Below are 9,490 nucleotides of genomic sequence, written 5' to 3' on the forward strand. Positions count from 1 at the left end.
ACGGTGGATCTGGCTCTGGCCATGCCTACATTGTCTTCAGCCACGCCGACAGCCCATCGTCCACTTCCTCGCTACAAAGGGAGGCAGATCGACAACACTGACCTGCTTGACTCCATCGATCGGGTCGGCACCAAACTCGCTGAAACCCTAGCTCTGGTAAGTTCGATTCAAAGTCTAATGAGCAGGTAACCACTACCCACAACAGATCTACCCGACCAGCTCAGGCTAGTCGTCCTGCATGACTTGGTACAGATCTCGTGGTCACCTCTACTCCTGAAGGGCACTCCGTTCGTCATTGGCCAGCCCCCGCAATGGGTCTTTGGCTCTCCGAGTATGAAGCCTCGATGGAGAACTATCAGGCCTAGCCCTATGGCCTGTGCAACTTTGTCAACATGGTCCAGATTGAGGATTATCAAGAAGGATCGGTCAACATAGTTCAAGAAGGTGGCTCAAGCTCCTCGTCCAGCATCGCATCTAATGGCTCCATCCACACCGAGCTCCAGCATCATGACAATGAAGGCATTGAATACAATCTAGATATCCCAGACCATGCCCCGGGGTTCCCATGATTCCCATCCTTCCCACCAAGGTGAGGAGACTTGATCAACATTGTTAGTAATGATGAACCACCAGTAGTTGGCAAAACAGAACAAGAAAGGCTGGCACGCGAAGCATGCAATATTGACCGGTTTAATCGCCAACAAATCGAAGCTGAGGCAGAAGAGGAGGCATGACGCATAAGGGTCCAGCCACGTGACCTTAACAATGCCTTTGACGGGGTGGGGGACAAGCAAGTCTTCAGGACTCCAAACACCAACGTAGCTGTTGCTATGGCGACAATGCAATGACTACCTAATACCCCGGAAACCCAGGCAGTTCGTGGTGATATACAAGCTTACCTGATGGCTGCTATGGCCCAGACCATAGAGATTGTAAATCAAGCCTGGGCTCCATCCGTCTCAGTCAAATCAAGCCACGGCCGCCAGTACTCAAGTCACTCATAGCCACCCAACCAATGTGGCTCGTGCAACAATGACCCATCAGACAACCATCAAGGCAGAAACGGTGGCCATGATGGTGGTCAGGATGACAACCGCCGCGACTACCGGGACAACAACCGCCGAGACAATGGCGACAATCGTCGTGATAACCACGGTCGTAGGGTTAACTAGAGTGGCAACCAGGATTACCATGATGGCAATAACGATCTCCGCCATTCCCTCAGAGAACGCGATCTACACGATCGCATTAACCAAAGAGCCAACGATCGTGCATCCCACGAAAGCTATCGCTGTATGGAATATGATACTACCCATGGCCCTCTGGGTTTGAAGCAGTTTACTCCACACCTTCGCCAAGTCATATGGCCCAAGAACCTCAAGCTCGAAAAACTCTAGAAGTACGATGGCAAGGAGAACCCTGAATTATGGGTCATGCTCTACGAAACCGCGTGCAGATCAGCCATGGCTGATGAGCACGTCATGTCTAATTACTTCCTAGTCGCCGTCGGCCATGCAGGCCACCAATGGCTGGTCAGCTTGCCGGTGAACTACTTTGATTCTTGGCAAGAGCTTAAGCAAGCATTCATCGACAACTTCATTGCTACTTACGAGCAACCCGGCAACAAATATGATATGCAGTGGATTCGAGATCGCAAAGATGAGCCACTGCGCGAGTACGTCCGACGCTTCTCAAAGATATGCATCAAGGTCCCATCAATCTCCGATAATGAGGCAATCGAGGCTTTCATCACTGGTCTCCGCTTCCACAACACCCTAAGGGACAAGCTCCTCCACAAGAGACCTGAATCAGTCACAGCGCTCCTAGCCACTGCTAAAAAATATGCGGATGTCGATGATGCTAAAAAGATAATCATCGAAGAAGCAGCAAGGGTTCCACGCTCCGACCACCCTCCACACCGCGACAACTACCACGACAATCATGGTCGGAATGACAATTTTGATCACCGCAACCAGCGCAATGATTCCCGCGACCAGCGTAATCAGCGGCGTAATCGCCGTGATGATTACAGGGGCAAGCGTGCTCAGAAAGACGACGGTGAGGTCAACACCGTTAAAAAAGGGGGCGGACGTCGCAACTACGAAGAAGACTATGCCAAAGCATTGAAAGGACCCTGCCAGCTCGATCCCAAGTCAAACCATACCATGGAGAATTGTCGTGTTCTCAAATCTATCTACACGCACCAACAGGCTCCGGATACATCCGACAAGCCTAACGACACCGAGGAGCAGCGTAACGAGGACAACGACGATGAAGACACAGATCCCCGTCACAAGTATGTCAAGCCAACTGATCGCATCCACACCATCATTGGAGGCAAAGTGTCCATCGAGACTAAACGAGAACACAAGCTGCTCGCCCACGCTTGCTTGAATGTAGCCAACACCGACAACCTCATCGCCGATCTGCGGCTCCCTCCTAGGTCTCACCGTGAGATCTCCTTTAGCAGAAAGGACCAATGGGCTGCCATACCTGAGCCAGGACGTTTTCCTTAGGTCCTCGATCCTTGTATCAACAAGGTTCAGTTCGACAGAGTGCTGATTGACGACGGCAGTTCCATCGATATACTATTCAAGAATAGTTTGCCAGCCCTGAAGATAACCCAGGCGGATCTCAAGCCATACGAGGCACAGTTCTAGGGTGTTCTCCCCGGACAGAGCTCTACACCTCTTGGGCAGATCATGCTACCTGTGCAATTTGGTACCCCGGACCACTTCCGCACCGACTACGTCAACTTCATGGTCGCTGACTTCGACGGCACCTACCATGCTATCCTTGGTCGACTATCACTCACCAAATTCATGGCCATACCTCACTATAGGTATTTGGTGCTCAAGATGCCTACCGAGAAAGGGGTCCTAACTCTCAGGGGCAATGTATACGCAGCTTATACCTACGAGGACGATAGCTTCAAAATAGCAGAGGCTCACGACCTCTCTATTCGCATGGCTGAGACCACGCTTGACGCCAAGAAGACCTCAGCCGACCACCTGGAGATCCTAGAGCTCGAGGCCCCACGCAAGAACATCAAGTCCAAAGAGCACAAAGCGATCCAGCTGGTCGATGGTGATCCTAGCAAAACGGCCCTTATTGGGGCCAACTTGGATCCTAAATAGGAAGACGCGCTCGTTAGGTTCTTGAGGAGCAACGTGAGTGTGTTCGCATGGAAACCCGCTGACATGCCTGGTGTACCTTGGAACTTGATCAAACACTCCTTAAATATCGACGGCAAGGCCAAACCTATCAAACAGAAGCTATGATGGTTCGCTCGCAACAAAAAGGAGGCTATTAGGGTAGAAGTTACATGGCTTTTGGTAGCCGGATTTATCAAAGAAGTGTATCATCCGGAGTGGTTAGCCAACCTAGTTCTTGTATGCAAAAAGAATAATGAATGGAGAATGTGTGTTGATTACACTGATCTCAACAAACACTGCCCTAAAGACCCCTTCGACTTACCTCACATAGACGAGGTTGTAGATTCAACTGCCAGTTGCGAGTTGCTTTCCTTTCTCGATTGCTACTTTGGTTATCACCAGATCGCTCTCAAAAAGGACGACTAGATCAAGACATCCTTCATCACGTCCTTCGATGCTTACTGCTACATGACCATATCGTTCGGGCTCAAGAATGCTGGGGCTACCTACCAACACGCCATATAGGCCTGCCTAAAAGACGAGATAAAAGACGAACTCATCGAGGCTTATGTTGACGATGTAGTTGTTAAAACCAAGGAAGCATACACCCTTGTTAACGACCTCGAACGTACCTTTGCAGCTCTCAACACTAGTGTATCTTTGGTGTTCCATCTGGTATATTGCTCGGCAACATCGTCAGTCACGATGGCATACGCCCTAACCTAGAGAAGGTAAAAGCTGTTTTGGACATGAAGCCGCCCAAAAAGGTGAAGGATATTCAGAAGCTTACCGGATGCATGGCTGCCCTAAGTCATTTCATATCAAGATTAGGCGAAAAAGGACTACCATTTTTCAAGCTGCTCAAAGCATCCGAGAAGTTTGAATGGTCGGAGGAAGTAGACACTGCCTTTAAATAGCTAAAACAATTCCTCACATTACCTCCGGTCCTCACTGCTCCTAGAGAAGACGAAACCCTCCTGCTTTACATTACGGCAACTAATCGAGTGGTCTCCACTACCATGGTGGTCGAGCGCGACGAGCCTGGCCATGTCTACAAGGTACAGTGACCAATCTATTTCATCAGTGAGGTGCTCAATGAATCCAAGACCAGGAACCCATAGATTCAGAAATTGATCTACGCCATACTGATTACATCCCGAAAGTTGAAACATTACTTCGATGGATATTGTGTGATGGTCATGACCAAGTACCCTTTGGGAGACATCATTCGCAACAAGGATGCAAATGGGCGCATCGTCAAATGTGCAATGGAGCTATGCCCTTTCTCCTTGGAATTTGCAAGCCGTACTACAATCAAGTCTCAGGCACTTGTCGATTTCATCGTTGAGTGGACAGACTTAAGCACGCCTGCCTCTCAGGGACCCACCGAGTATGAGAAGATGTACTTCGATGGCTCTCTAAACATCGATGGCACAGGAGCAGGAGTTCTTTTCGTATCACCATCCAAGGAGCAGCTCCGATATGTCCTCAGGATTTATTTCCTGGTGTCTAATAACGCTACTGAGTACGAAGCATGCCTACATGGTCTGCGCATTGCAGTCAAGCTTGGTGTCAAACATCTCTATGTCTATGGAGACTCTGCTCTGGTCATCAACCAACTCAACAAGGACTGGGATATGACCAGCGAAAAGATGGACGCATACTGCAAATCGATCAGAAAGCTAGAAGGCAAGTTCTATGGCATCGAGTACACACATGTGGTCCGAGACAAAAATCAAGTAGCAGATGCGCTATCAAAGTTAGGATCATCCTGAGCCAAAGTCCCACATGGCGTATTTGTTCAAGACCTGCTCACACCTTCCATCGAAGAAGAAGATCCCGCGGTCAACAAGCCTCTAGACCAGCTATTGGTGGCTACGGTTCCAGTGTCAAACACCACCAAACCACCTCCGACCACTAAGGAGCCTGACTGGAGAGTACCTTTCATCAAGTACCTGACAGATGGTAGTGGTTACACCGATCGGATAGAAAACGAACGCCTGATGCGTCGCAGTAAGCAGTATCTGCTCGTCAATGGCAAATTGTGGCGCAAGAATGCGAAGGAGGAAATCTTGATGAAGTGTATAACCCAGGAGGATGGTGAACATCTCCTGGACCAAATCCACTCTGGCTCTTGCGGCAACCACGTAGCTTCGAGAATGCTGGTTGGCAAAGCTTTCCAAGCAGGGTTCTATTGGCCGTCAGCCGTAGCCGATGCAGAGAAGCTAGTCCGCCATTATGAAGGTTGTCAGTTCTTCACCAAGAGAATCCACGTACCAGCACACAAGATTCAGACAATACCAGCCTCTTAGCCCTTCGCATGCTGGGGACTGGATATGATCGGGCCTTTCAAACCAGCCCCTAGGAAATTTACATGCGTCTTTGTGCTGATTGACAAATTTTCCAAGTGGATAGAGTACATGCCCCTGGTCTAGGCATCTTTAGAAAAGGCTGTCACGTTCATCGACCAAGTCATCCACCGCTTTGGCATACCCAATAGCATCATCACTGATCTGGGTACTCAGTTCACCGAGAACACTTTTTGGGACTTCTGCGATGAAAGGAGCATAGTAGTAAAATACGTCTCGGTGGCGCACCCTAGAGCTAATGGACAGGTTGAGCGGGCAATTGGTATGATCTTGGACGCTCTTAAGAAGAGGATGTATAGAGAAAATGATAAAGCTCCTAAAAGATGGCTCAAAGAGTTACCAGCCGTGGTCTGGGGTCTCAGAACCTAGCCCAGTCGCAATACCGGCGTATCACCATACTTTATGGTTTATGGCGCTAGGGCAGTGCTCCCAGCAGATATAGCTTTTAGATCAGCATGGGTAGAAAACTTCGACGAAGACAAGGCCAATGAAGTACAGGAGCTAGAAGTGAATAGTGCAGAAGAGAAGCAGCTCGATTCTTGTGTACGTACAGCCAAATACCTTGTTGTTTTGTGCAGGTACTACAACAAGAACGTCAAGGAGCGGTTCTTCATGGTTGGGGACCTGGTCCTGAAGTGGAAGATGAATCAGGCTGGCGTCCACAAACTCGCAACCCCATGGGAAGGGCCCTTCATGGTCAAGGAGGTTACACGACCAACGTCTTATAGGTTAGCTCACCTGGACGGTACAGACGTACCCAATTCATGGCACATCGACAAGCTTAGGCATTTCTATGCTTAACTACTAAGATATGTACTCCTCTTGTATTTTCGATTTAATTCAATAAAGCTATTATGATTTCTCCGACCACTCTAATGTGTCACTTCGAAGTCTATTGTTAATCTAACTCAACTAGTTAAAACCGACCACCATCCCTTCTTGGGTTTTTGGAGCAGGTCCTGTCTCCGGTTCCTCCCAACGCGTGCATGGGATCTGCTCTCTACGCTACGGGTGATTGGCAGGTGCTCTCTGGTTTGACTTGTGTGTGTCTATGTGTGCACAGGCTGCGCACCTCACACTCCGACCACAAGACAAACCAGGGCCACACAAACCTTCCAGGATAATGTGTCGATTAAACTGGTACAACTAAACATAACGCTAACATGTTCTCACTTAGTTACACCAACACGATATTCAAGCTTAAATACGTTTTCTACAAAACAAACAAGCTTATGCTGATATACAGTTACATTATTACAAGCTTGCCTGAAAGGGTCCAAGTTTACAATAACACAACTACATCTTCTTCCACAGCTATAGCCTATACTATTGGCTGGTCGGGGCACACGGCACCTGCTGCTCGCTAGGCCTGACATCGTGCAAGGGTCTCGGGGACTCTGGCATTGTTCGAGATAAAGAAGATGGCCCCGCCGATGCCTGGCTAGTCGAGACCACAGGCTTCACCGGTTGGCTTAAAAATGACGGCGCTTCTAGCTGACTTGTTGATGGCGTTCCCTGCATAGGTGCTATTGCACCTCCACACAGATTAATGTCGCCAATTATTTTCGCCGACAAGTCCAGCTAAGTCATCCATAGCTCCTTAGCCTTGTCTAGATCTACCTCCTTCGGGTATCTAGCCTCCAGGCGCTTGAGGTCAATCAGGGGGTAGTGAGCACGTACCATGCTTACCACATGTGCGCCTGTGTACTCACCCGCCTCCTTCACGAACTCCTAGAACCATCCCCATGCCTTTTGGCATCTCTCGATCAATCCCAGCTGCGGCATCATTGGCGCGTCCTCTGTTAGCGCTGGATCGATGAGGTTAAGGACCGGCAAAATGCCCGTTGCCACCTCCTAGCACCGGCTTTTCCAGGTGTCATGATCCTTGGTGATCTCTAGGCACTGTGCCTACCAGCCGTCATGGTCTTTTATCACGGCTTCCAGATGCTTCTTCGTATTGATTTTTATAACTGCAAACCGTACATGCTGTTAAGACGCTACATTACGCCAAACTACGGTAGGCAACCAAAATGAGCAAAGGGGTTTGGAAAACTTACTTTTCAGCTCCTCTGTCATCTTGGTCATGTGGTCCTGGAGCTGCGACTGGTCTTACGCTAGTTTTCTGTTGTCCTCTTTCAGGCGATTACACTCCATGACCGTATGACTATTCTCCTCTCGGAGACGGACCATTTCGGCTTCTAAGCCTGCACAACAGCTGTTACTACCAACAACGCAACAGCACTTGTCAGTAGTCATTGTGATAAAGTGGTTACTTACTTGTTCTTTCTCGCTCTTTATTACTGAGCTGGATGACCAGGTTCTGGTTCTAGGACTCTTGCACCATCTTTTCATGATTGGCAGCTTCAAGTCACTGGCGCAAGCGTTCCACCTCCGCCGTCAACTCCTTGTTGCTAGCAGCGATTCCCCCGATCTGGTCGAAGCATTTCTTGTGGTACCTTATGGTCTTCATTAAGTCCTATGTGCAGATTGCTAAGTAAGACAGCTGCAACTAGACAGCAAGGTCAGGGGGTGAAGCAAAGCTTACCTACACTTCTGTCACCAGCCGTTTCGTTGCCCGTTCAACTTTCTTGGTCTCTTCAACCTCCGGGATTTCCTCATGAACAACCCATTGGTCGTTCCACCAACGTGACACATATACATGTTGTCGCTTGTCCTGCGGGTGGCCTAGGACCTCCTCCACTTCGTCCTCTTCGGGCTCTTCTTCGGGTCTCGATGCTGGTCCGGCGTCAGCAGCTTCTGCGATCACCAAAGCCTTCCCACGGGCTTTAGCGTCAGTGAATGTGGGTTGTGCTCTCACCTCCGGTTGTTGCTCCTCGATCTGCTCTGTCACCCTCGACGCTGAAGTGTTTCCCTCAACAGGTCAAGTGCTCGGAGCACTCATGCCCAGCTCAGTTGGTCCCTCGACCACCTGCTCGGGGACTGTTGTCTGACTGCTCCCTTGCTGAGGCCCCGACAGATCTTCTGCTATGGCTTCCTCGATGACCGGCTGCTAGGCAGTTTGTTCTAAACTTATTGGTGGAGCCACGAAACTTCCAGCTAGCTGGTCTGGACTTTCGGTGGACGTCGAACTAGTACATCCGAGATAAGTTCAGAAGGCAACCATATTCAATACAAATTGCTAGCTTACATCAAGGTTACAAATATACATGTTGGAAGCACGGAATGATGTGGCGAAGGCGCATCTCTTTGGCCGTTCTTGCTCCATGTGCTGTGCGGGTGACTCCTGGTCTCCCTGTACATCCAGCACTGTCGCTGGGCCTTGGTGCTCGACCCCTCCGCTGCTTGTCCTTCACGCTGTAGTGGTCGGAGATGTAGGTCCCACCGGCAAGGAGGAGCCACCTTGCTCCATCGACTCTAGTTGCCTCCTCCTCTTTCGAGGGATGAGTCAAACGGTGTTTGCATCCTCTCCCTCCTCTGCGTCATCGTCCAACAAAGTAAAAATCGCCTGACGATGCTTGCTGGCTGCCGGCCGCTTACCAGCAGCTTTGGCCGCTACCTCCTCTCCAGCTCCGAGCATCGCCCAGATGACGTCCTCGATCCAACGCTGGTCTGGGTGGTTGGGTCAGCTCCTTGCGGCCAATCTACTCTAGGGGGTGGCGACACAAACACTGTCGCTTTATCCCAACCATTAATCTAGGAAATAAATGGGAGTGAACACAGTAAGTTTCTACTACAATATAAGACTACGGGTGCAAGGCAAGATGAGTTACCTTTGAGGGAGGTCGGGCAAGCTTGAAAGCGTGCTCGATGTCGCTCAATCTGACATAATTTGGATCAGCTAAGTTAAATAGCTCTCCAATTCTAGCTCTGACTTCGTTCTTGTCAAGCGCCTCTTGCCTCGTCCTCGTTGGGTTCGTGCTACCTTGATACTCATAGCTAGGATGTACCCTCCTCTGGTAAGGCTGGATCCATCGGCTGATGAAGCTCCCGACCATGCTCGGACCG

This window comes from Miscanthus floridulus, chromosome 8 (genome assembly GCF_019320115.1).
Source record: "Miscanthus floridulus cultivar M001 chromosome 8, ASM1932011v1, whole genome shotgun sequence".
NCBI lineage: Eukaryota > Viridiplantae > Streptophyta > Magnoliopsida > Poales > Poaceae > Miscanthus > Miscanthus floridulus.